Genomic DNA, 23595 nt, shown 5'->3' on the forward strand with positions numbered 1-23595 from the left:
CGTGTTATGAACTCAGTCTTGGAAGTAGCAGGCAGTCCCAGAGGGCTTGGGCTGCCAGGTTCTATAGGGGTGGGTGAGGCAGGCCGTAGGGCCTGCTGGGAGCTACCCAGGCGAGAAGGGACAGGGTCCCGGAGCCAGAGTGGCGAAGGAACCAGCAAAGGGAAGGGCCTGGGCGTGGGGATGAGGAGCTGTCAGATGACTCCAGGCCCTGGTTTGGTTCATTCACAGAGATGGGGCCATCCTCTAAAAGAAGTTAGGGCTTCGAGTGACAGAAACAAACCTGTAATCCGACCATGCTAAGTATCTTCCCCAGGAGTCCCATGGGGAGTCGCCCTGAGATCTGGAGATGAGAAAAACCCTCAGGTGCCCAGCGCCCTGGTGGATGCCTGCCCAGCTCCCCTGTCATCTCCTTTGCGTGCAGCAGGGGGCGCCAGGCCTGCCAGCCCAGCGGACTGAGCACTCACTCCCAGCCCCACCTGTCCCCGGCAGCCTGAATTTGGATAAAACCCATTGTCAGGCCTCCCAGGGCTCCGCTGTTGCTTGCAGTGAAGCTGGGGTGGTGGGAGGGATGTGGGGCTGTGGTGTGCTTGCAGCTTTGATGCAGCTGCAGCTGGGAGTAATCAGTTTCTTTTTTTTATTTTTTTATTTTTTTTTTGAGACGGAGTTTCGCTCTTGTTACCCAGGCTGGAGTGCAATGGCCCAATCTCAGCTCACTGTAACCTCCGCCTCCCGGGTTCAGGCAATTCTCCTGCCTCAGCCTCCTGAGTAGCTGGGATTACAGGCACGTGCCACCATGCCCAGCTCATTTTTTGTATTTTTAGTAGAGACGGGGTTTCACCATGTTGACCAGGATGGTGTCGATCTCTTGACCTCGTGATCCACCCGCCTTGGCCTCCCAAAGTGCTGGGATTACAGGCTTGAGCCACCGCACCCGGCCAGGGAGTAATCAGTTTCTAAATGTGGTAGCTTGTGCCGTGCTGTCTCCATCTGAAACTCTGTCTCCAGAAGCATGGGCCTAGTGTTCTTTCCCCTCACCCACCTCCTCTCTGGGTTCTCTCCTGGCCAGCCCAGCAGCGTCTTCTGTGGCCACTGTTCCGTGGGCAGGTTATAGGATGTTTAAGAATCACTGGCCTGAACTTCCCCTTTTTCCGGCTGGAACCATGGAGGGTGTAGAAAAGAAGAAGGTCCCTGCTGTGCCAGAAACCCTTAAGAAAAAGCGAAGGAATTTCGCAGCGCTGAAGATCAGGCGCCTGAGAAAGAAGTTTGCCCAAAAGATGCTTCGAAAGGCAAGGAGGAAGCTTATCTACGAAAAAGCAAAGCACTATCACAAGGAATATAGGCAGGTGTACAGAGCTGAAATTCAAATGGTGAGGATGGCAAGGAAAGTTGGCAACTTCTGTGTACCTGCAGAACCCAAACTGGCGTCTGTCATCAGGATCAGAGGTATCGATGGCGTGAGCCCGCAGGTCCGAGAGGTGTTGCAGCTTCTTTGCCTTTGTCAAGTCTTCGATGGAGCCTTGGTGAAGCTCAACAAGGCTTCAATTAACATGCTAAGGATCGTAGAGCCATATATTACATGGGGGTACCCAAATCTGAAGTCAGTAAATGAACTAATCCACAAACGGGGTCATGGCAAAATAAAAGAGAAGCGAATTGTTTTGACAGATAACGTTCTGACTGCTCAATCTCTTGGAAAATACGGCATCATCTGCATGGAGGATCTGATTCATGAGATCTATCCTGTTGTAAAACGCTTCAAAGAAGCAAATAACTTCCTGTGGCCCTTCAAATTATCTTCTCCATGAGGCAGAATGAAGAAAAAGACTACCCATTTTGTAGAAGGTGGAGATGCTGGCAACAGGGATGATCAGATCAACAGGCTTATTAGAGGAATGAACTAAGGCGTCTAACATGATTATTTTTCTAAGCTGGCCAGTACCTGCTCTCTATTTAAAAAAAAAAAAAAAAAAAATCACTGCCTATATCATATTCTTTGACGTCAACACAGCTCCATTTCTTACTGTGCTTGAAGTACAGAACAGGCTGTGGAGACACCTGCTGTAGTCAGGCAGTTCAGCGTGGTGGCGAGTGATGTGTATGTATGCGTTCTGGAGAGCTGAGTGTGAACCCCAGACCTGCCACAGTCAGCTGTATGTGGCCTTGAGCAAGTCCCTGTGCCTCAACATTTGACAGATGAGAACAGATCCGCCTGCCTTGGCCTCCCAAAGTGCTGGATGACAGGCGTGAGCCACCACACCCGGCTGACAGCAGGGTCATGAAGAGATGTTTGTAAACCCATGTTCACAGCAGCACTGTTCACAGTGGCCAAAAGGAGGAAGCAACCCACGTGTCTGTCCACAGATGGAAGGATCAACAAGCTGTGGTCTCTCCACACAGTGGAATATCATTCCGCCATCAAAAGGAAGGCAGTTCAGACACAGGCCACAACAGGGATGAACCGTGAAGACATTACACTCAGGGAGAGAACCAGACACAGACAAGAACTGTATGCTTCCGCTTACACGAGGTCCCCAGAATAGTCAAATTCCTAGCAACAGAAAGTAGTAAGATGGGGGGTGCCGGGGGCTGGAGGAGGGAGGAGTAGGAAATGAGCGTTTAATGGGGACAGAGTTTTCAGTTTTGCAGGATGAAGAACGTTCTGGAGCTGGATGGCAGTGATGGTTTCACAACAGCGTGCGTGTCTTTAACACCACTGAACTGTGCACTTACAGTGGTTGAAATAGTACATTTTGTGTGTATTTTACCACAATTTAAAATGTGGACTAGGTGGCTGGGCGAGGTGGCTCACACCTGTAATCCCAGAACTCTGGGAGATTGAAGCAGGCGGATCACCTAAGGCAGGCAGATCATGAGGTCAGGAGTTCGAGACCAGCCTGACCAACATGGAGAAACCCCGTCTCTACTAAAAATACAAAATTAGCCGGGCATGGTGGCACGTGCCTGTAATCCCAGCTACTCGGGAGGCTGAGGCAGGAGAATCGCTTGAACCCAGGAGGCGGAGGTTGCTGAGCTGAGATTGCTCCATTGCACTCCAGTCTGGGCAACAAGAGTGAAACTCCCTCTCAAAAAAAAAAAAAAAGTGTACTAGGTTAACAAATTGCGTGACTTCACTGAAAGAAGCAGCAGAAGTGGATCCACATCACTAGCCTTGCAGAATGTAAGTGGTCCCCCCAGGCTGGCCCAGGGATGCAGACCCCACGACGCACTGTCCCGAGTGGCTGGAGGTCCTTCCACACCAGGACGTTCCCCCGGCTGGCTCAGGGCTCCCCAGGCAGCTTCCTCTCTCACAGGAACATATGCTGCTCAATCAGGCCAGGTGGGCTTCCCTGGGGGGCTCCAAGCACAGATTCGCCCACCTCCCATGAATGCTGCCTCAGCCAGAACCCAGCCCTTCACTTCTGTCCCTGCAGAGGTGTCCTCTCACTGCAGAGCCTGCTTCTCACTCTGCGAGGTCAGGGGTGGCCCGAGTCCCAGGCCATTTGCCCCACCTGCAAAACCTCCCAGCCATGGCAGATGGGGTAAGGCATGGGAGGAGAGCATGGCGGGGGACAACCCAGGATGCAGGAGAGCCGAAGGACTGAGCACAGGACTTCCTATCAGACCACCTCCCTTGTCACTTATTGGCCATGCATCCTGAATGTCTCCACGCACGTGCCCACGCGGCATGCTGTATGTAATGGCTAATGTGAGCTAACACAAGTAGTAAACGCTACCTGCTGGGCACTTCGAGCTCAGCACCCGGCAGCTGGTATCAGGTGGTTATTAAATGTCGCTAAAGGGGAAGACCTGAACTACAACCATTTGCTTTCTTTTTTTTTTTTTTTTTCAGACTGAGTTTTGCTCTGTCGCCCAGGCTGGAGTGCAGTGGCAACCTCCGCCTCCTGGGTTCAAGTGATTCTCCTGCCTCAGCCTCCTGAGTAGCTGGGACTGTAGATGCGTGCCATCACACCTGGACAATTTTTTTATATTTTTAGTAGAGACAGGTTTCGCCGTGTTGGCCAGGATGGTCTTGAACTCCTCACCTCATGTGATCTGCCGGCCTTGGCCTCCCAAAGTGCTGGGATTACAGGCATGAGCCACTTGCACGTTAACATGATTTTTTGCTGAGAAAAATTTAGACCTTCATTGGCTTTTTAGAAAACTTAAAATTTCCCCAAATTGGCTTTTCTAAGACTCCTTCCCTTTGCCGTCTTTGATGCCACATGAAGAAATCTAGAGGAGACTTTTTTTTTTTTTTCCTGAGACAGAGTCTTACTCTGTCACCCAGGCTGGAGTGCAGTGGTGCGATCTCAGCTCACTTCAACCTCTGCCTCCAGGGTTCAAGCGATTCTCCTGCCTCAGCCTCCTAAGTAGCTGGGATTATAGGCATCTGCCACCACACCCGGCTAATTTTTTGTATTTTTAGTGGAGACAGGGGTTTCACCACCTTGGCCAGGCTGCTCTAGAATTCCTGACCTCGTGATTTGCCAAGCCTCGGCCTCCCAAAGTGCTGGGATTACAGGTGTGAGCCACCGTGTCCGGCCCAGAGGAGACTTCTAGCCACCCTGAGACCCCTTGAAGAACATAGAAAAAGGTGCCATGCACAGCCCCTATTTTGGGATTTTCTGTTTTCCTAGTGGAGCCCCAAGAGTCATGAGCTCCCAAGACCCTCAGGTCTAAAGCACTGCTGCCTTGCATTAAGTTGCCAGATCTCTTTGGCTTTTGAGATACCAAGGATTACCATGTACTGTGAGAGCGCTTGACACCTGCGTGTGCGGTGGCTGGCAAGTCACTGGCAAGGGCTACAGCTTTGGAGGTGGCTGACAGTGGCTGCAGCGAATAGTTTTTCCTGCAGGGGCTTCTCATTTCTTTGTGCCTCTCTGTAAGAAAGGCACGGCTTGAGTCCGGGCGCGGTGGCTCACGTCTGTAATCCCAGCACTTTGGGACGCTGAGGCAGGCAGATCACCTTAGGTCAGGAGTTCAAGACTAGCCTGGCCAACATGGTGGAACCCCGTCTCTACTAAAAATACAAAAATCAGCCAGGTGTGGTGGCGCGTGCCTGTTATCCCAGCTACTGGAAAGGCTGAGGCAGGAGAATCACATGAACCTGGGAGGTGGAGGTTGCAGTAAGCCGAGATTGCACCACTGCACTCCAGCCTGGGTGACAGAGCAAGACTCCCCGAAAGAAAGAAAGGAGGGAGAGGGAAAGAGAAAGAGAGAAAGAAAGAGGAAGGAAAAAAGGAAGGAAGGAAGCAGGGAGGGAGAGATGGAGGGAAAAACAGAAAGAAAGAAAAAGGAAGGGAGGGAGAAAAGAAAAGGAAGGAAGGAGGGAAAATAGAAAAAGAGAGAGGAAGGGAGGGAGGGGAGGAAGGAAGGGAAGAGAGGCAGGCACGGTTTGAACACTTGGACGCACTGGAAGCACCACAGAGGAATAAGGCTCCCGTGGTGATGGGCTGATCACAGAAGACACTGATTGGCACTGGGCCTCACATCAGCCTTGGGGGAATGTCGTTGCAGTGAGGTGCTTATGGAAGCTCTATGAAAGCTGGTCCTGGAGCATTTCCTTCTTACTGGGGACCCAAGTTTCAGTGTAAACATGGAATCCTTTGTTTCTGGGGGTCTAGATGCTCTGCCCTCCAGCTACACCCGCCTTTCACATAGTAAGTATCCAGCCCGGGGAAACTGCAAAAGCTTTGTTGGTCCTGGTTGTTAATGGGCTCCACCCTGAGCTCTGGTCCAGCTGGAAAACAGAGATTAAACTAGAAACTATGTATCCATTTACACACAAATACATGTTGTACGTGGCCTTTCCTGACCCACTGCAACCTTCACCTCCTGGGCTCAAGGAATCCTCTCGCCTCAGCCTCCCAAGGAGCTAGGAATATGAACTATAGACATGCACCATCACTCCCGGCTAATTTTTTTAATATTTTTTGGTAGAGATGGGGTTTGGACATGTTACCCAGGCGGGTCTCAAACTCCTGGGCTCGAGTGATCTGCACACCTCAGCCTCCCAAAGTGCTGGGATTCCAGGGATGAGGCACAGCACCCAGCATTCCTTTTTTTTCTTGGCTCACCTCAACCTCCACCTCCCGGGTTCAAGTGATTCTCCTGCCTCGGCCTCCTGAGTAGCTGGGATTACAGGCATAAGCCACTGCTCCCAGCTCTTTTTTTTTTTTTTTTTTTTTTTTTTTTTTTTAAATAGAGATGGGATCTCGTTATGTTGCCCAGGCTGATCTCAAACTCCCGGACTTAAGTGATCCCCCCGCCTTAGCTTCCCAAAGTGCTGGAATTACAGGGATGAGCCACCATGCCTGGCCACAAGTTAACTATCTAAATGCGATTGGTCTCTTTATAAAATCCTGTAGTGAAAGCCTATGATTTTTGTTACTTTGGTTTTCATTTTTAATTCAAGATTAAAAATGGTAGTCATTTTTAATCTTCCTCTAACACAATAAGCTCCTTTTCTTTTCTTTTTTTCTTTTTTTTTTTTTTTTTTTTTGAGATGGAGTTTTGCTCTGTTGCCCAGGCTGGAGTGCAATGGCTCGATCTCAGCTCACCGCAACCTCCACTTCCCGGGTTCAAGCAATTCTCCTGCCTCAGCCTCCCAAGTAGCTGGGACTATAGGCACACGCCACCACACCCAGCTAATTTTTGTATTTTTAGTAGAGACGGGGTTTCACCATGTTGACCAGGATGGTCTCGATCTCTTGACCTCTGATCCACCCGCCTCGGCTTCCCAAAGTGCTGGGATTACAGGCGTGAGCCACCACGCCCGGCCCTTAAGCTCCTTTTCAAAAGCTTACATTTTCTTTGTGCTTTGAATGAAATATAAATTTGCTATCCTGTTTTCTCAATAACTCTGTAAGCGTTTCAGCTATAACTTGTTCCATTTACAGTGAGTGGCATAATTTAGTGTAACTGTCCTTTTAAACCAGTGAGTTTTGCCTGTCTTGTGGTTAAAATTTTTTAAAGCTATAAGATTTGTGTTTCTCAGTATTTGCATTAATACATGTTTATACACATGCCTGTTGGGATACTGTCTACATGGTACCAAACTGACTTACAAATACATAAGTGCTCATTAGTTGATCAACCCAAGGCTGTAATCCCAGCACTTTGGGAGGTGGAGGCAGGTGGATCACCTGAAGTCAGAGTTTGTGACCAGCCTGACCAACATGTGAAACCCCGTCTCTACTAAATACAAAAAATTAGTCTGGTGTCATAGCACACGCCTGTCATCCCAGGTACTTGGGAGGCTGAGGCAGGAGAATCGTCTGAACCCGGGAGGCGGAGGTTGTGGTGAGCCAAGACTGTGCCATTGCACTTCAGTCTGGGCAACAAGAGCGAAACTCCATCTCAAAAATAATAATAATAATAATAAGCCTAAATGCTTTTCAGGTTCACAGGACTTTAGTAATCTTTGATAAATGAAAGTAGTTTCAAGGCCGGGCGCGGTGGCTCACGCCTATAATTCCAGCACTGTGGGAGGCCGAAGCGGGCGGATCACAAGGTCAAGAGATTGAGCCCATCCTGGCCAACATGGTGAAATGCCGTCTCTACTAAAAGTACAAAAATTAGCTGGGTGTGGTGGCGTGCGCCTGTAGTCCCAGCTACTCGGGAGGCTGAGGCAGGAGAATTGCTTGAACCCGGGAGGTGGAGGTTGCAGTGAGCCGAGATTATGCCACTGCACTCCAGCCTGGCGACAGAACGAGGCTCCATCTCAAAAAAAAAAAAAAAAAAGAAAGTAGTTTCAAAACTGTAGGTGGCCAGACATGGTAGCTAACACCTGTAATCCCAGCACTTTGGGAGGCTGAAGTGGGAGGATTGCTTGAGGTCAGGAGTTTGAGACCAGCCTAGGCAACACAAAGACCCTATCTCTATTTAAAATTATAAAACTTCACAGAAAGTAGTTGAAAAATAAAAGACTAGGCCGGGCGCGGTGGCTCAAGCCTGTAATCCCAGCACTTTGGGAGGCTGAGGCGGGTGGATCACGAGGTCAAGAGATCGAGACCATCCTGGTCAACATGGTGATACCCCGTCTCTACTAAAAATACAAAAAATTAGCTGGGCATGGTGGTGCGTGCCTGTAATCCCAGCTACTCAGGAGGCTGAGGCAGGAGAATTGCCTGAACCCAGGAGGCAGAGGTTGCGATGAGCCGAGATCGCGCCATTGCACTCCAGCCTGGGTAACATGAGTGAAACTCCGTCTCAAAAAAAAAAAAAAAAAAAAGAAACATAAAAGACTAAAAAATAAAACAAATTAAAAAATTTTTAAATAACTTTTGGTAGAATAAGATAAGAATGTCTGGAGAATTTCAGACCTTTCTGCCTGGGTCTATAGGTCAGACTAATTTACACCATCTCTGCTAGATGTTTTAAGATCTAAAACTGTTGCTTCTATGACGTTTTTAATACTTGTTTGTCTATGACCTCATGTTTTTTATTTTAAGCTTTTAGATTCTAGGCTTTAGAGAGGTGGCCATGGTGAGTCCTGGGGACATATGTGGTCCTCAGTGCCTCGGCCACCTGCTGCAGAGCAGAACCAAGCCCAGTATCGTCCCATCCTCCCTGGCCCAGCTCTGCCTCCTGACGAGGCTGGGAGGGGTTGGAATCTCCAGGCACTGTCCTCACAGCTCTGTCCTCTGTTGTGGGCTATGAACCTGGTACCTAACAATTAAAATTGCTCACCCCCTAGGTTTTTCACTGGAATTTAGGGTTACTAAGAGTTAAAACTATAGTTAACACATGTAGTTAAAACTACTGGCCGGGCATGGCCTGGTGAAGTGGCTCACACCTATAATCCCAGCACCTTGGGAGGCCAAGACAGGCAGGTCATCAGGTCAAGAGATAGAGACCATCCTGGCCAACATGGTGAAACCCCGTCTCTACTAAAAATACAAAAAAAAAAAAAAAATTAGCTGGGTGTGGTGGCACTCACCTGTAGTCCTAGCTACTCAGGAGGCTGAGACAGAAGAATTGCTTGAACCCAGGAGGTGGAGGTTGCAGTGAGCCAAGATCCCGCCACTGCACTCCAGCCTGGGCGACAGTGAGACTCCATCTCAAAAAACATAAGAAGAAAAAAAAAAAAGGCCGGGCATGATGGCTGACGCCTGTAATCCCAGCACTTTAGGAGGCCGAGATGGGTGGATCACCTGAGGTCAGGAGTTCGAGACCAGCCTGGCCAACATAGTGACACCCCATCTCTATTTAAAAAGAAAACAAAATTAAAACAAAAAGAAAAAAAATCATCTTGAATTGGTAACTCCTGTTGTTAAAAAAAAAAAAAATTAAAAAAAAAAAAACACTATTAGCCAGGCATAGTGGCTCTTGCCTGTGATCCCAGCACTTTGGGAGGCTGAGTCAGGAGGATTTCTTCAGCCCAGGAGTTCAAGACCAGCCTGTGCAACATGGCCAAATCCCATCTCTACAAGAAAAAATACAAAACTTAGCAGGGTATGGTGGTGCACACCTGTAGTCCTAGCTAGTAAGGAACGTGAGGCAAGAGGATGGCTTGAGCCTGGGAGGTTGAGGCTGCAGTGAGCCATGATTATGCCACTGCACTCCAGCCTGGGCAGAAGAGTGAGACCCTGTCTCCCAAAACAAACAAACAAGCAAAAAAAAAAACCACCCTACCAGATAAAACAAAAACAAATTCTCTATGCAAAGTGTACAGAGAAAGTAGGGCGTGGTGTGTTTTTCATAAGGAGAGTTACAAAAAAACTGGAGAATGCAGTTTCGTTAAAGTAATTTTGTCTAGTTTACAGGTTATTTAAAAATAAAAAAAAATGATAAATAAAACAATAGATATAGAAAGTTGGAGAAAGCAAATCAAAAACGTTTTTGTGAGAGGTTATAAAAGGTTTATGGGCCGGGCGCGGTGGCGCGCGCCTGTGATCCCAGCTACTCGGGAGGCTGAGGTGGGAGGATTGCTTGAGCCCAGGAGTTCTGGGCTGCAATGCGCTATGCCGGTTGGGTGTCTGCACTAAGTTTGGCATCAATATGGGGACCTCCTGGGAGCGGGGAACCACCAGGTTGCCTAAGGAGGGGTGAATCAGTCCAGGTTGGAAACAGAGCAGGTCAAAACTCCCATGCTGATCAGTAGTGGGATCGCACCCGTGAATACCACTGCACTCCAGCCCGGGCAACATAGCGAGACCCCGTCTCTTTTTAAAAAACAAAAACAAAAACAAAAACGGTTTATGGAAATCTTGTGTGGTCAAAGCTGATTAAGATTGGAGGGATCTATTTTTGTTTTGTTTTGTTTGAGACAGGAGTTTTGCTCTGTTGTCCAGGCTGGGTGGCATAATCTCAGCTCACTGCAACCTCCGCCTCCCGGGTTCAAGCAATTCTCCTGCCTCAGCCTCCCCAGTAGCTGGGATTACAGGCATGCACCACCACGCCCAGCTAATTTTTTCTACTTTTAATGGAGACGGGGTTTCACCATGTTGGCCAGGATGGTCTCAATCTCTTCACCTCGTGATCCATCCACCTCCGCCTCCCAAAGTGCTGGCATGAGCCACCGCGCCCGGCCTAAGATCTATTTTTTTTTTTTTTTTTTTTTTTTTTTTTGGGGGGGGTTTGCTCCTTTTTCCCATGCCGGGAGTCCCAGCACTCTGGGAGACCAAAGTGGGCTAATCACCTGAGGTCAGGAGTTCACACCAGACTGGCCAACATGGAAAAACCCCGTCTCTACTAAAACCAAAAATTAGCCAGATATGGTGGCAGGCCCCTGTAGTCCCAGCTACTGGGGAGTCTGAGGCAGGAGAATCACTTGAACCTGGGAGGTGGAGGCTGCAATGAGCTGAGATTGCACCATTGCATTCTAGCCTGGGCAACAGAGCAAAACTTCATAACAAAAAATAAAATAAAATTAGTTTTAACGTTAATAATATACCAATGCAAAGGTAGAACTTGTTTTCTTTTGAACAGGATTTTCACATGGTATTAAGAAATAGTAAATTTTTTCTTCACCTTTTCAGTAAACTGCCAAAAAAAAGGGGGGGGGGTGGTCAGAACGTGCCTCTCACTGTCTGTGTTAGGTCTTTTGATTGTTTAGAAACCTGAATCTCTTCTCTATCAAAAAGTGAAGATTTTGCTTTCTGAAATCTTTTCATTGTCCTTTTGGCTAAATGAATGGCTATTATTTTACAGTGACCTGTGATTCTATTTTGATCAAGTGTTTTAAACCTTTCTTATGTTGATATCAAATGTTTTAAACCTTTTATATTTGACAAATTTCCCAAAATCAAATTTCAAATTCTAAATGCCATCTGGTTTTGACCTCAAACTACCTTTTAGACATTCCATTAGTGCCCTCCTATCCCCTCCCTGTTACCTCACTGTGACAGAGAAGAGGTCTGAAGATGCGCCCGCACTTGAAAAGCCTTTCCACCAGATGGTGCCTGCCTCTCGGGCTCATTCAGATTCCAGAGAGAATCCTTTACTTATTAATTAATCATTAATTAAGACAAGTTAATTTCTGCCTCCCGGGTCCATTCTTTTTCCCTAATAACCATTTGCTGCCCCTCAGAAGAACTGTCTGCATTCCCTACCTCCTCCCTCCCCTAGGAATAAGGGGTACACGCTTCTGTACCCCATTGCGGGGTTGTGGTAGTCATGGCGTGAGTCTCCTTCACCCACATTAACACATTTATATGCCTTTTCTCCTATTAATTTGCCTTTTGTCATTTGCTTTTCAGCAAATCTTCAGCGGGCGGAAGGCACACTTCCCCTTCCAAAGGGACATTCAAAGCATAGCAAGTCTTAACGAGATAAGATGCAGCCTGTGCTCCCAGCCACTCAGGAGGCTAAGGCGGGAGGATCCCTTGAGCCCAGGAGTTCTGAGTCCAGCAGGGGCAACATTGCAAGATCCTGTCTCTAAAAATAATAATGATTTAAAAATTTAAATTAAGTTAGAGGCCAGGTGCGTTGGCTCACGCCTGCAATCCCAGCACTTTGGGAGGCCGAGGTGGGTGGATCACCAGAGGTCAGGAGTTCAAGACCAGCCTGGCTAACATGGTGAAATCCCGTCTCTACTAAAAATACAAAAAAAAAATAGCTGGGAATGGTGATGCACAGCTGTAATCCCAGCTACTCAGGAGGCCGAGGTAAGCGAACTGCTTGAACCTGGAAGGTGGAGGTTGCAGTGAGCTGAGATTGTGCCACTGCACTCCAGAGTGAGACTCCATCTCCAGAAAAATATATAATTAATTAATTGAGTTAGAATATTTTTCTGAATATGAAATGTGGTTTTTTTTGTTTTTGTTTTTTTTGTTTTGTTTTGTTTTTTGACACAGCGTCTCACTGGAGCGAGATCTCAGCTCACCGAAACGTCTGCCTCCCGGGTTCAAGCAATTCTCATACCTCAGCCTCCCAAGTAGCTGGGATTACAGGCATGTGCCACCATGCTCAGCTAATTTTTGTGGTTTTAGTAGAAATGGGGTTTCACCTTATTGCCCAGACTGATCTCAAACTCCTGGCCTCAAGTGATCCACCCACTTCAGCCTCCCAAAGTTCTGGGATTTTTGGCGTGAGCCACCGTGCCCTGCTGAAATAAGTGTGTGGCTGTTATAGCTCCTCCCTTCTAGCTTGGACGGGGCCCAGACCATTCCATCTCAGCAGGTGTCTCCCCGGGTCACTGTCGGCTCCCTGTCTGTCCCTTCCTGGGCAGCAAATGTGTATTCATATGTTCATGGGTTTCCCATCTTCCTCCCTGCCCCGCTAGGCTGTCAGCTCTGGGAGGGGGCATCTATCGATTTTATTCATTCATGTACACTCAGCATCAACTACCGCCATAGGCATGCGGTTAGCACTCTATGAATGAATGAATGGATGAGTGGTCTCTCCGACTCCCTAATGCTACGCAGCTGATGAGCCAGGGGTTGGTTTCCAAGTTCCCAAGGAGGGGCTGGTATTGCTCCTCCAGTGAGGTGCAGATGTCAGTGGGATCCTGGGCCAACTCAGGAAGGTCAGTGTCCCGTAAGACTGATGCCCCAGAAGCTTTGCAGAAGAGACTGAGTCCTAGACAGGCCAGGCATAGCTCTGGAGGCATCAAACACGTCATTGTCCTGCAACGTGGGCGGGACTCGTGTTGTCTAAAAGATCCAGGAAGGGGCTGCATCAGGGGCCCAGCAGGGACAGCAGCTGCTTGTGATTCTCTCCCAGCATCTCCACACCCTGGGGGCCTCAGACTCCTGGGGCCTCAGCCACTTCCAAGGCAGGCCACAAGCTTGCGGTGGCTCACAGAGATAAGAGAAGCACACTCGGAAGGCTGGGTGCCCTTCGACCCACTTCCTGAGTGGATGCCTCTTCCGGTGACCGGCTCTGCAGAGCCAAGGCCCTGGCTCCTGGGGCAGAGACCAGAGTTGGTGCACAAGCCCTAGTTGACTTGTGTCCCTGAAAGGCACCACCTGGCTTCCTTCTTTCCTTCCTCCAGGTGATGCTACCAGGAGACTCAGAGGTCCTCCCTTGGGATCCAGGCCAACGCTTGGAGGAGCTGATGGAGGGATGGAGCACAGCTGTGTAAAATAAAATCACATGACTCGAGGCCTGCCATGGAGTCAGCAGGACAAAGAAGAAATGGTCAAAGGGTGAGAGGATGCAGTCCTTGCCCTGAGTAGACAAAGGAACACAGAAAACTGGGCACAGGGGCTCACACCTACAATCCCAGCACTGCAGGAGGCCCAGATGGGTGAATCGCTTGAGCTCAGGGGTTCAAGACCAACCTGGGCAACATGGAGAAACCTCATATCTATAAAAGATACAAAAGTTAGCCTGGCATGGTGGTACACGACTATAGTCTCAGCTACTTGGGAGGCTGAGGAGGGAGGATCGCTTGAGCCAGGGAGAGCGAGGCTGCAGTGAGCTGTGTTCACCCCTCTGCACTCCAGCCTGGGTGACAAGTCAAAAGAAAAAAGAGGAAGCCGGGCGTGGCGGCTCATACCCCTAATCCCAGCACTTTGGGAGGCTGAGGCCGGCGGATCACTTGAGGTCAGGAGTTCGAGACCAGCCTGATCAACATGGAAAAACCCCATCTGTACTAAAAATACAAAATTAGCGGAGCGTGGTGGTGCATGCCTGTAATCCCAGCCACTAGGGAGGCTGAGGCAGGAGAATCGCTTGAACTCGGGAAGTAGAGGTTGCGATGAGCCGAGATCTAGCCATTGAACTCCAGACTGGGCAACAAGAATGAAACTCTGCCTCAAAAATAAAAATTAATACAAACCACAGTGCAATAAATTTTTTTTTCTTTTTTTTTTTTTTAAGATGGGGTTTCACCTGATGGCCAGGCTGGTCTTGAACTCCTGACCTCAGGTGATCCACCCGCCCCGGCCTCCCAAAGTGCTAGGATTACAGGCGTGAGCCACCGCGCCCGGCCTTAGGCATCTTTTTTTCTTTTTTCTTTCTTTTTTTTTTTTTTGCAATAAAATTTTAAAAGTAGCCGGGTGTGGTGGCTCATGCCTGTAATCCCAGCACTTTGGGAGACCAAGGTGGGCCAATCACCTGAGGTTAGGAGTTCCACACCAGACTGGCCAACATGGAGAAACCCCATCCCTACTAAAAATACAAAAAATTAGCTGGGCGTGGTGGCGCATGCCTGTAATCCCAGCAACTTGGGATGCTGAGGCAGGAGAATGGCTTGAACCCAGAAGGCGGAGGTTGTGGTGAGCCGAGATCATGCGACTGCACTCCAGCCTGGGCAACAAGAGCGAAACTCTGTCTCAAAAATAAAAATTTAAAAAAAGAGGAAAAGGCCAGGCACGGTGGCTCACACCTGTAATCCTAGCACTTTGGGAAGCTGAAGCATGTGGGTCTCTTGAACTCAGGAGTTCGAGACCAGTCTGGACAACTTAGGGAGAGTTGTTCTCTAAAAAAATTTTGTTAGATTAGCCAGGTGTGGTGGTGCACATCTGTAGTCCCAGCTACTTGGGAGGCTGAGGAGGGAGGATCCCTTGAGCCTGGGGGATGGAGGCTGCAGTGAACCAAGAGTGCACCACTGCACTCCAGCCTGGGTGACAGAGTGAGACACTGTCTAAAAAAAAGAAAGAAAGAAAAAGAAAAGAAAAAAGGAAAAGAGAGTGTGGTGCCCAGTGCTTCTGGGTCCAGAGGGTAGGAAGGTCCCTGAGCGCTGACGGAGCCTGCAGTGGTGTTTGCTGAGCATTTCTGTGTGCAGAGCACCGGGCCAGCCGCAACCTATGCTATTCCCCTCAACCCTTCCTAGGAAGAGCCCTGTGACAGGCTCTGGGACTTTTCATATCTTACACATGAAGAAACTGAACTGCACAGGCTGGGCGTGGTGGCTCACACCTGTAATCCCAGCACTTTGGGAGGCCGAGGCGGGCAGATCACAAGGTCAGGAGTTTGAGACTAGCCTCATCAACATGGTAAAACACTGTCTCTACTAAAAATACAAAGATTAGCCAAGTGTGGTGGTGTGTGCCTGTAATCCCAGCTACTCGGGAGGCTGAGGCAGGAGAATCGCTTGAACCCAGGAGGCAGAGGTTGTAGTGAACCGAGATTGCACCGCTGCACTGTAGCCTGGGCAACAGAGTGAGATTCCATCTCAAAAAAAAAGAAAGAAAGAAACTGAACTGTATAGGGGTTCTGGCGAGTCTAACCCCAGCTGCACTTTATTTCCGTTTATTTTATTTTAGCGAAGGGGTCTTGCTCTGTCACCCAGGCTGGAGCACAGTGGCACAATCATAGCTCACCATTAACCTCCCACTTCTGGGCTCAAGATCCACTCGCCTCAGCCTCCCTAGTAGCTGGGACCACACCTAAGTCCTGCAATGCGGGCGGGGCTCAGTGTTGTCTAAAAGATCCAGGAAGGGGCTGTATCGGGGGCCCAGCAGGTGCAACAGCTGCTTGTGATTGTCACCCAGCATCTCGACACCCTGGGGGCCTCAGACTCCTGGGGCCTCAGCCACTTCCAAGACTGGCCACAAGCTTGCCGTGGCTCACAAAGATAAGAGAAGCACCCCCTGAAATCTGGGTGCCCTTCGACCCACTTCCTGCGCAGACCCGGCTAATTTTTGTATTTTTTTTTATAGAGATGGGGTCTCACTATGTTGTCCAGCCTTGTCTCAGACTCCTATCCTCAAGCAGCCCTCCCTCCTGGGCCGTGTAACATACTGGGATGACAGGTCTGGGCCACCGCACCAGGTCCCCGACTGCGCTTTAGAATCCCCTGGTGTGTTTGTCAGGACAGGGTACATTCTGCAACCATAGCAAATAAGCCCTGACCCTCAGATGCTTTACTCTGTGACGTTTGATCATTTGCTCACACACACACACAAACTGGCGCACATTAGACAACCGTGGAGGAATGCGAAATGTACTGGGCCTTTGTCCCCCGTCCTTGGCATAGAGCACGTAAAAGCCTTGGAATTTCCAGAGTGGTAGGACTGTCTCTTGTAATTCACACTGTGCCCTTCTGATCACCGCTGAGTTTACGCTAATGAGATTAAATTAGGGTAGGGCCCCCAAATAGCCGCGGATAAGGGAGGGTTTGCAGTCACCTGAAAGACCAAGGAACTCCAGGGCTGGAACCTTCAGCGCCTCCTGCTAACCTCCAGCAAGGAAGGGGGTGGCAACAAGAGGTTAAACTCTATAAAACTTTTCTGGCTAGGCGTGGTGGCTCACACCAATAATCCCGGCACTTTGAGAGGCCAAGGAGGGGGGTCATCTGAGGTCAGAAGTTCGAGACCAGCCCGATCAACATGGTGAAACCCCCTCTCTACTAATAATACAAAAAAATTAGCTGGGAGTGGTAGTGGGCATCTGTAATCCCAGCTACTTGAGAGGCTGAGGCAGGAGAATCGCTTGAACCCAGGAGGCCGAGGTTGCAGTGAGCAAAGACCGTGCCACTGCACTCCAGCCTGGGCCACGGAGAGAGATCTGTCTCATTTTTTATTTTTATTTTTCAGTTTCTGTCACTGAGGCCCACTATCTCCCTGGCTTTTTAATTTTTTGTATAGAGAAGTCTCCATATGTAGCCCAGGCTGGTTCGGAACTCTTGAATTCAAGGGATCTTCCTGCTTTGGCCTTCCAAAGCGCTGGGATTACAGGCATGAGCTGCTACCCTCAGCACTACAAAAACTCTTGAACAACTAGATCGGATGAGCTTCCAGGATGCAGAGCAGGTGGAGATGGTGGGAAGGTGGCGTGCCCAGAGCGGACGTGGACGCACCATCCTAGCCCCGCCCCAGCACACCCTGCCTGTGCGTCCATTCCATTTGCTGTTCCTGAGTTTGTATCCTTTATAATAAATCTGTAGGACTATGGACCCCACAAGGTCATGGGGTGTCCCTTATGCTGTGTAGGGGTGCATGATCCGAGAAGTAAAGAGACAGGACACTGAAGAACTGGAGAAGAGCAGCTGGACTCAGGGGCCACACCACCTATGAGTGGAGACAGGTGAGGCCCCGAACGTCCAGAAGCATCTGTATTTATTAGGTACAAGCAGGGGGCAGGGTCGTGAGTGAGGTCATCACCTATAGGCTTAGTGATAGGGCATACATAATCACGTGAGTCACAATCGAGGGGACCACCCCATTATGTCACCTGGGCAGAGAGGTGGGCCGTGCGTAGTAGTAGAGGGTCATGTACAGAAAAGGGGTCCACCCCCATTAGGTCACCGAGGCAAGGAGGTGGGCTGTGTGTAACAGGTGTCCCGCGCAACACTTCTTAATAGGGGCTGGAGACTTCAAAGGATTTCTGATAGAATACTGTAAGCCAATGTAGTGGGAGCTGGCAGACTTGTGCTCTTCTCTTAAGATATTTACGGGAGGATGATTTGCCCTATCACAGAAGTGAGAAAAGACTGACAGGGTGCACAGACGCCGTGACTGGTCACACAGAGGGGTTCTTCTCCCTAGTTATCTGCGGGATCTCAGGCCCGAGGCCGACTTTCCACAGGAACTGGATGCAAGGTGCTACAACTCCTTTATCAGGAGGAGAGACACTTGCTCCAAGCCTGCCATACAGAGTATGCCCTTTCAGGCAGGGACGCCACCGCCTGGGTCTTTGGTTCTCGTCCTGGTCTGGCTGTTTTCCCATGTACTGCTTCTGTGCTGTGACTGCTCTAGGCATTCCTCCTACTACAGACTACTATATGGTTCTATGGAAGGATTCTATAAATCAGCACTAAATGTGTCGGTACAGCTTCGACTGCAATACCTGTGTGATTATATAGAAAGATTATATGGAACTAAGTATGATTATATATATATAATCTAGATATAGCAAGCAGTAAGTTATACTTCAGGTACTAATGCTATAAAGTAAATATGATTGTATATAAAGGATTATGTAAAGGAAATAGCTGAGCAATAACACTATAAACTAAGATATTCTTCAGGCACTGATTGTGCCTGGGGTTTGCACCGCTCTCCTTCCTCGGTGCCCAAGTGGGGGGTTACCCATGTAAATCCCTGAAGTGTCTCCGAGTTCTGTGAGCTGCTCTAGCAAACAATGGACCATTAGGGGAGTGCCATGAGAACCCCCAACTGACAGGCAGTACCGGAGGCCTGAGCTTGGACTTGGGATTGACTTCTGAATCGGGTGCGGTCTGTGGGACTGAGCTTCACCGGTGGGGTCGGTGCTGACAGGGTCAGCGCTGGATGAAACTGTAGGACCACTCGGCTGGTATTTGGAGAACCACTTGGTGTGGAAATAAACGCCCACATCTGGTGTCAGAAGTAGAGAAACACAGTGTGTTTTCCCCAAATTGTTGTCAGAATTGTGAAAGGAAAATGAAATTTGGAGACCCCAAACCTACGATGCCAAAGGGAAGAGCTAAGCTGGGAAGCCAAGTGACACAAACCTGCCTTTCCTTGTGTTCCTAACACAGAGCAATAAGACAAGAGGCCACAGGAGGAGAGAGGCCACCCTGGCAATGTCAACTAACAGCTTATCTTCACCAGCAAGGAGACCAGAAGTGGCCTCCCCATCGCCACCCAGCTCAATGCAGATTTGACTTCTTTCTCCTCTCTGTATTTATCTTATGTGAAGTGCAGTTTTACTCAGCTCCGGAAGAATAGATACTGGATCCTTCCCCTACCTCCGCCTTTTCACACGCAGCCCGTGGATTCAGTGAATGCTCACCAACACCTCAAAAGAATGTGGCCATGCCCTCCATACCCTTCCTGTTTTGTTTTTTTTCTCAGATGGTGGTTCTGTCAGTGTTGGAAATAGACGTTCAGTGCTGTAAGGAAAAATTAGCACTGAGACAGAGGATTTTTTAGCCGCGCAATTTTTACTTCCTGGACCACAGGAAGGGTACCCTCACTAGCCATCTTGCCACAAGAAGAGAATGAACAAAGGAAAACACACAAATTTATCCCTTATGCTTTTGGGGTCGTCCTCACTGCTGTGTCTGATCTCCGTTGGCTGCAGCCAGACCTCCCAATCTAAACTAAAACCCGATTGGCTACAACTTAAAACTTTTCTAAACAGGTAAAACCCATGGAGAGCTGCGACATGCCTGTGAGCACGTCCAGCACAGATATCTTGGTTAAAGTACAAGGACATAGAATGTACTACGTGCCTGTAAGCATGGCATGTCTAACAGCTATGTAGGATAGGGCTTCACAAAGAGTTATTAGCACACTTATTTTTTTAACAAGAAAGAAAACTTTAAAGAGAAACTTTTCTACTTCGCACAGTTGGGCAGGCTGAAAGGTGATGGTGCGATCTTGGCTCACGGCAGCCTCCACCTCCTGGGTTCAAGCAGTTCTCCTGCCTCAGCCTCCCAAGGAGGTAGAACTACAGGTACCTGCCACCACACCCAGTTAATTTTTGTATTTTTAGTAGAAATGGGGTTTCACTATGTTGGCCAGGCTGGTCTCAAACTCCCAACCTCAAACGATCTGCCCACTTTGGCCTCCCAAAGTGCTGGGATTACAGGTGTGAGCCTCTGTGCCCAGCCCTGCACTTTTCCTTTTTAATTGTTTTTTTTTGTTTTTATAGAGACAGGGTTTTGTTATGTTGCCCAGGCCAGTCTTGAACTCCCAGCCTCAAGCAATCCCCCCACCTCAGCCTCCCAAAGTGCTGGAATTACAGATGTGAGCCACCACGCCCAGCCTCATAGCTCACATTTTGATGTAAAGAGCCAAATCCCACCTCATTTTAAGGCTAGAGCTCCACCCCAAAGTGAACATGGAATGTGTATGTTACACGCATGTTTGCCCATTGCACATACACTCAACCCCCCTTATGAACAGATACAGCAATTCCTCCAAACCTACTGAATCCATGTGACTCTCTGTGTGATACAGGCCCTGTGAAGTATCATCCCCACCTGCCCCTTCCCTCTTGGAAGACAGCAAACCTTCAGTCCACGCCAGAGACGATCTATTCCTGATTTGCAAGCTGATCTCACCAATCCAGCTATACTTTCCACTATCTGGCCATCCTGGTGGCCTTTGAAATGATGAGCCACTAGCCTCAAGCTGACTCCCAAGGGCAGAATTATGCAGGAACGACACTAAGTGTCTCTGAGACCTCTGGTCACCAACAAGGCTGTCCACAGGGAAAAGACCAAACCAAGCAATGGCCAAAACCGGGCGCAGAGTGGGGCGGAAGGGCTGCATTGTGCGGGTCCACGATACTGGCTCCCTGGGGAGCCTTTAGGAACAGGGATTCTAGTAGTACCTGATTTGGGAGCAGTGTCTTCGGTTTTAAATGCCGCAGGGTGGAAGAGTGTGTTTGGTTGACATAGCACCCGCAGCTTACCATGGGACAATCAACGGGGGCTGTACCTGATTCAGACATGCAGAAGGTGACTCCTGAGGGGACAGCTGGACTGCTGGACTGGGTGAAAGTCCCTGTAGGATCTGTGTGCCCTGAGAAGGGAGGCTGTTCCTTCCACCCTCTAAGTGCCAAGTGGAATGTCCCAGATGGAGTAGCTGATCAGATTTGTACACAAGCCATTTGATGCTGGCCTTGTGATGAACAGAATATGTTTCTACTGGACAAGCACATTACCCATGTCATGGAAGATGCCCGGTGTAAGGGGCATGTTCTGCGTGAGCACCTCATGTGACCTCAGTGCTGTAAAATCCAGCAACATTCCAAGAAATGTTATCGAATTTGCTCTCAGCTTCACCTTGGGGGTCTTCAGATAATAATAAAAACAAATTAATTAATAAGAGAAGGGGAAAGGCAGAGGGGAGGAGAGTCAAAATGAGGAGGGAGACCCAGGCATCTCAGATCAACTTCCCCTTTTCATTCCTAAGACTGTAAACTTCCCCTTTTCATTCCTGAGACTGTAAACCGAACCCTTTTCATATGTAATTCCTGAGACTGTAAACTGAGACCCTTTTCATATGTAATCCCTGAGACTGTAAACTGAGACCCTTTTCATATGTAATCCCTGAGACTGTCAACTGAACCCTTTTCATAAGTAATTCCTGAGACTGTAAACCGAACCCTTTTCATATGTAATTCCTGAGACTGTAAACTGAGACCCTTTTCATATGTAATTCCTGAGACTGTAAACCGAACCCTTTTCATATGTAATTCCTGAGACTGTAAACCAAACCCTTTTCATATGTAATTCCTGAGACTGTAAACTGAACCCTTTTCATGCATAATCCCTGAGACTGTAAACTGAACCCTTTTCATATGTAATTCCTGAGACTGTAAACCGAGACCCTTTTCATATGTTCAGCTATAAACCTAAGATTCTTCCACGTGTAACATCTAAAGTATAAGCCTATATAAAGACAGAACCTTCCTTTGTTAGGGGAGCTTGGCTGTTAGGCAACTGTGCCACCTTGCTCCCGGCCGAATAAACTCCTTCCTTCCTCCTGTATTCGGCGTCAGAGAGATCCGTTGCCCTCGGCCGCTCCTGCTACGAAAAGACTCAAAGATAAAGGCCATTAAGAAATTAAGTAACCAGGTGCAATGGCTCATGCCTGGAACTCCAGCAATTTGGGAGGCCGAGGCAGGAGGATAGCTTGAGCCCAGGAGTTCCAGACCAGCCTGGGAAATATAGGAGGACTCCATCTCTACAAAAAAATATAGATTATAAAACATTAGCCAGGCATGGTGGCAGGAATGCACCTGTAGTCTCAGCTACTCAGGAGGCTGAGGCAATAGAATTTCTTGAGCCCAGGAGGTCAAGCCTGTGCAGTGAGCCATGATTGCAGCACTGCACTCCAGCCTGGGTGAGAGAGTGAGACCTTGTCTCCAAAAAAAAAAAAAAAAAAAATCATACTGTAATCTCAGCACTTTGGGAGGCTGAGGCAGGCAGATCACATGAGGTCAGGGGTTCGAGACCAGCCTGGCCAACATGGTGAAACCCTATCTCTACTAAAAACACAAAAAAATTATCTGGGTGTGGTGGCAGACACCTGTAACGCCAGCTACTCGGGAGGCTGAAGCAGGAGAGAATTGCTTGAACCCAGAGGCAGAGGTTGCAGTGAGCTGAGATTTTGTCACTGCACTCCCTCCTGGGTGACAGAGTCAGACTCCATCACACACACACACACACACACACACAAAATCAAATGAATAAAGAAACATATAAGGTTACAAAAACTAGAGGAAAAGAAAGAGGAGAGAGCCATGGGACCATTCCCAGCAGGGTGGACATCTTTAGATGATTATTAAAAAATGAGACGAATAACATGAACATTATGGGTTAAAACAAAGGTCTTGGGCCGGGCGCAGTGGCTCAAGCCTGTAATCCAAGCACTTTGGGAGGCCGAGGCGGGTGGATCACGAGGTCAAGAGATCGAGACCATCCTGGTCAACACGGTGAAACCCCGTCTGTATTAAAAATACAAAAAATTAGCTGGGCGTGGTGGCGTGTGCCTGTAATCCCAGCTACTCAGGAGGCTGAGGAAGGAGAATTGCCTGAACCCGGGAGGCGGAGGTTGCAGGGAGCCGAGATCGCGCCATTACCACCATGCCTGGGTAACAAGAACAAAACTCCGTCCCAAAAAAAAAAAACAAAGGTCTTGCCAGGCATGGTGGTGCGTGCCTATAGTCCCAGCTACTCGGGAGGCTGAAGTGGGAGGATCTCTTGATCCCAGGAGTTCTGGGCTGTAGTGTGCTATGCTGATCTGGTGTCTGCACTAAGTTTGGCATCAATATGGTGACCTCCTGGGACCACCAGGTTGCCTAAGGAGGGGTGAACCAGCCCAGGTCGGAAACAGAGCAGGTCAAAATTCCCATGCTGATCAGTAGTGAGATCGCGCCTGTGAATACCACTGCACTCCAGTCTGGACAACACAGCGAGACCCCGTCTCTGAAAAAAAAAAAAAAAAAAAAGTCTCAATAGAACACTATGGAAGGTTGAGTGGGCCAAAGAGAGCCTTTGCTTGTGGTGCCCACATGAACGGCCTCCAAACATGTTTGCAGTATTTATCTCAGTTTGGAGAATTTTTAAGTCAGAGGGCAATGGTTACAATGAGAAATATGATCTGAAATTGTGTGGTATGATAGCCAGGTTAATCAAGATAAAAATTGACAAAAGGACCAGAGTCCCTTGGGTCAACCCCCTAGTGCGGACCCAAAGTCTTTCGTAGAACAGAAGGTAAAATAGGGGGTGGGCCCAGCGCGGTGGCTCACGCCTGTAATCCTAGC

The 23595-nt window shown here is 48.8% G+C and overlaps 1 long non-coding RNA gene and 1 pseudogene across 1 annotated transcript; one reads left to right on the forward strand and one right to left on the reverse strand.

The window, feature by feature from the left end:
• The first annotated feature begins 944 nt into the window (after positions 1-944).
• Positions 945-1903, forward strand: LOC116554597 (annotated as a pseudogene).
• Positions 1904-21446: 19543 nt separating this feature from the next.
• Positions 21447-21656, reverse strand: LOC116554598. The gene is made up of 2 exons (XR_004270244.1): positions 21619-21656; positions 21447-21508 (listed from the first exon to the last, which is right to left on the reverse strand). It is a non-coding gene; the product is annotated as an uncharacterized LOC116554598 (long non-coding RNA).
• Between the last annotated feature and the right edge of the window lie 1939 nt (positions 21657-23595).

The sequence above is a fragment of the Sapajus apella genome, unplaced genomic scaffold, assembly GCF_009761245.1.
Source record: "Sapajus apella isolate SASKATOON/1434 unplaced genomic scaffold, GSC_monkey_1.0 scaffold14, whole genome shotgun sequence".
NCBI lineage: Eukaryota > Metazoa > Chordata > Mammalia > Primates > Cebidae > Sapajus > Sapajus apella.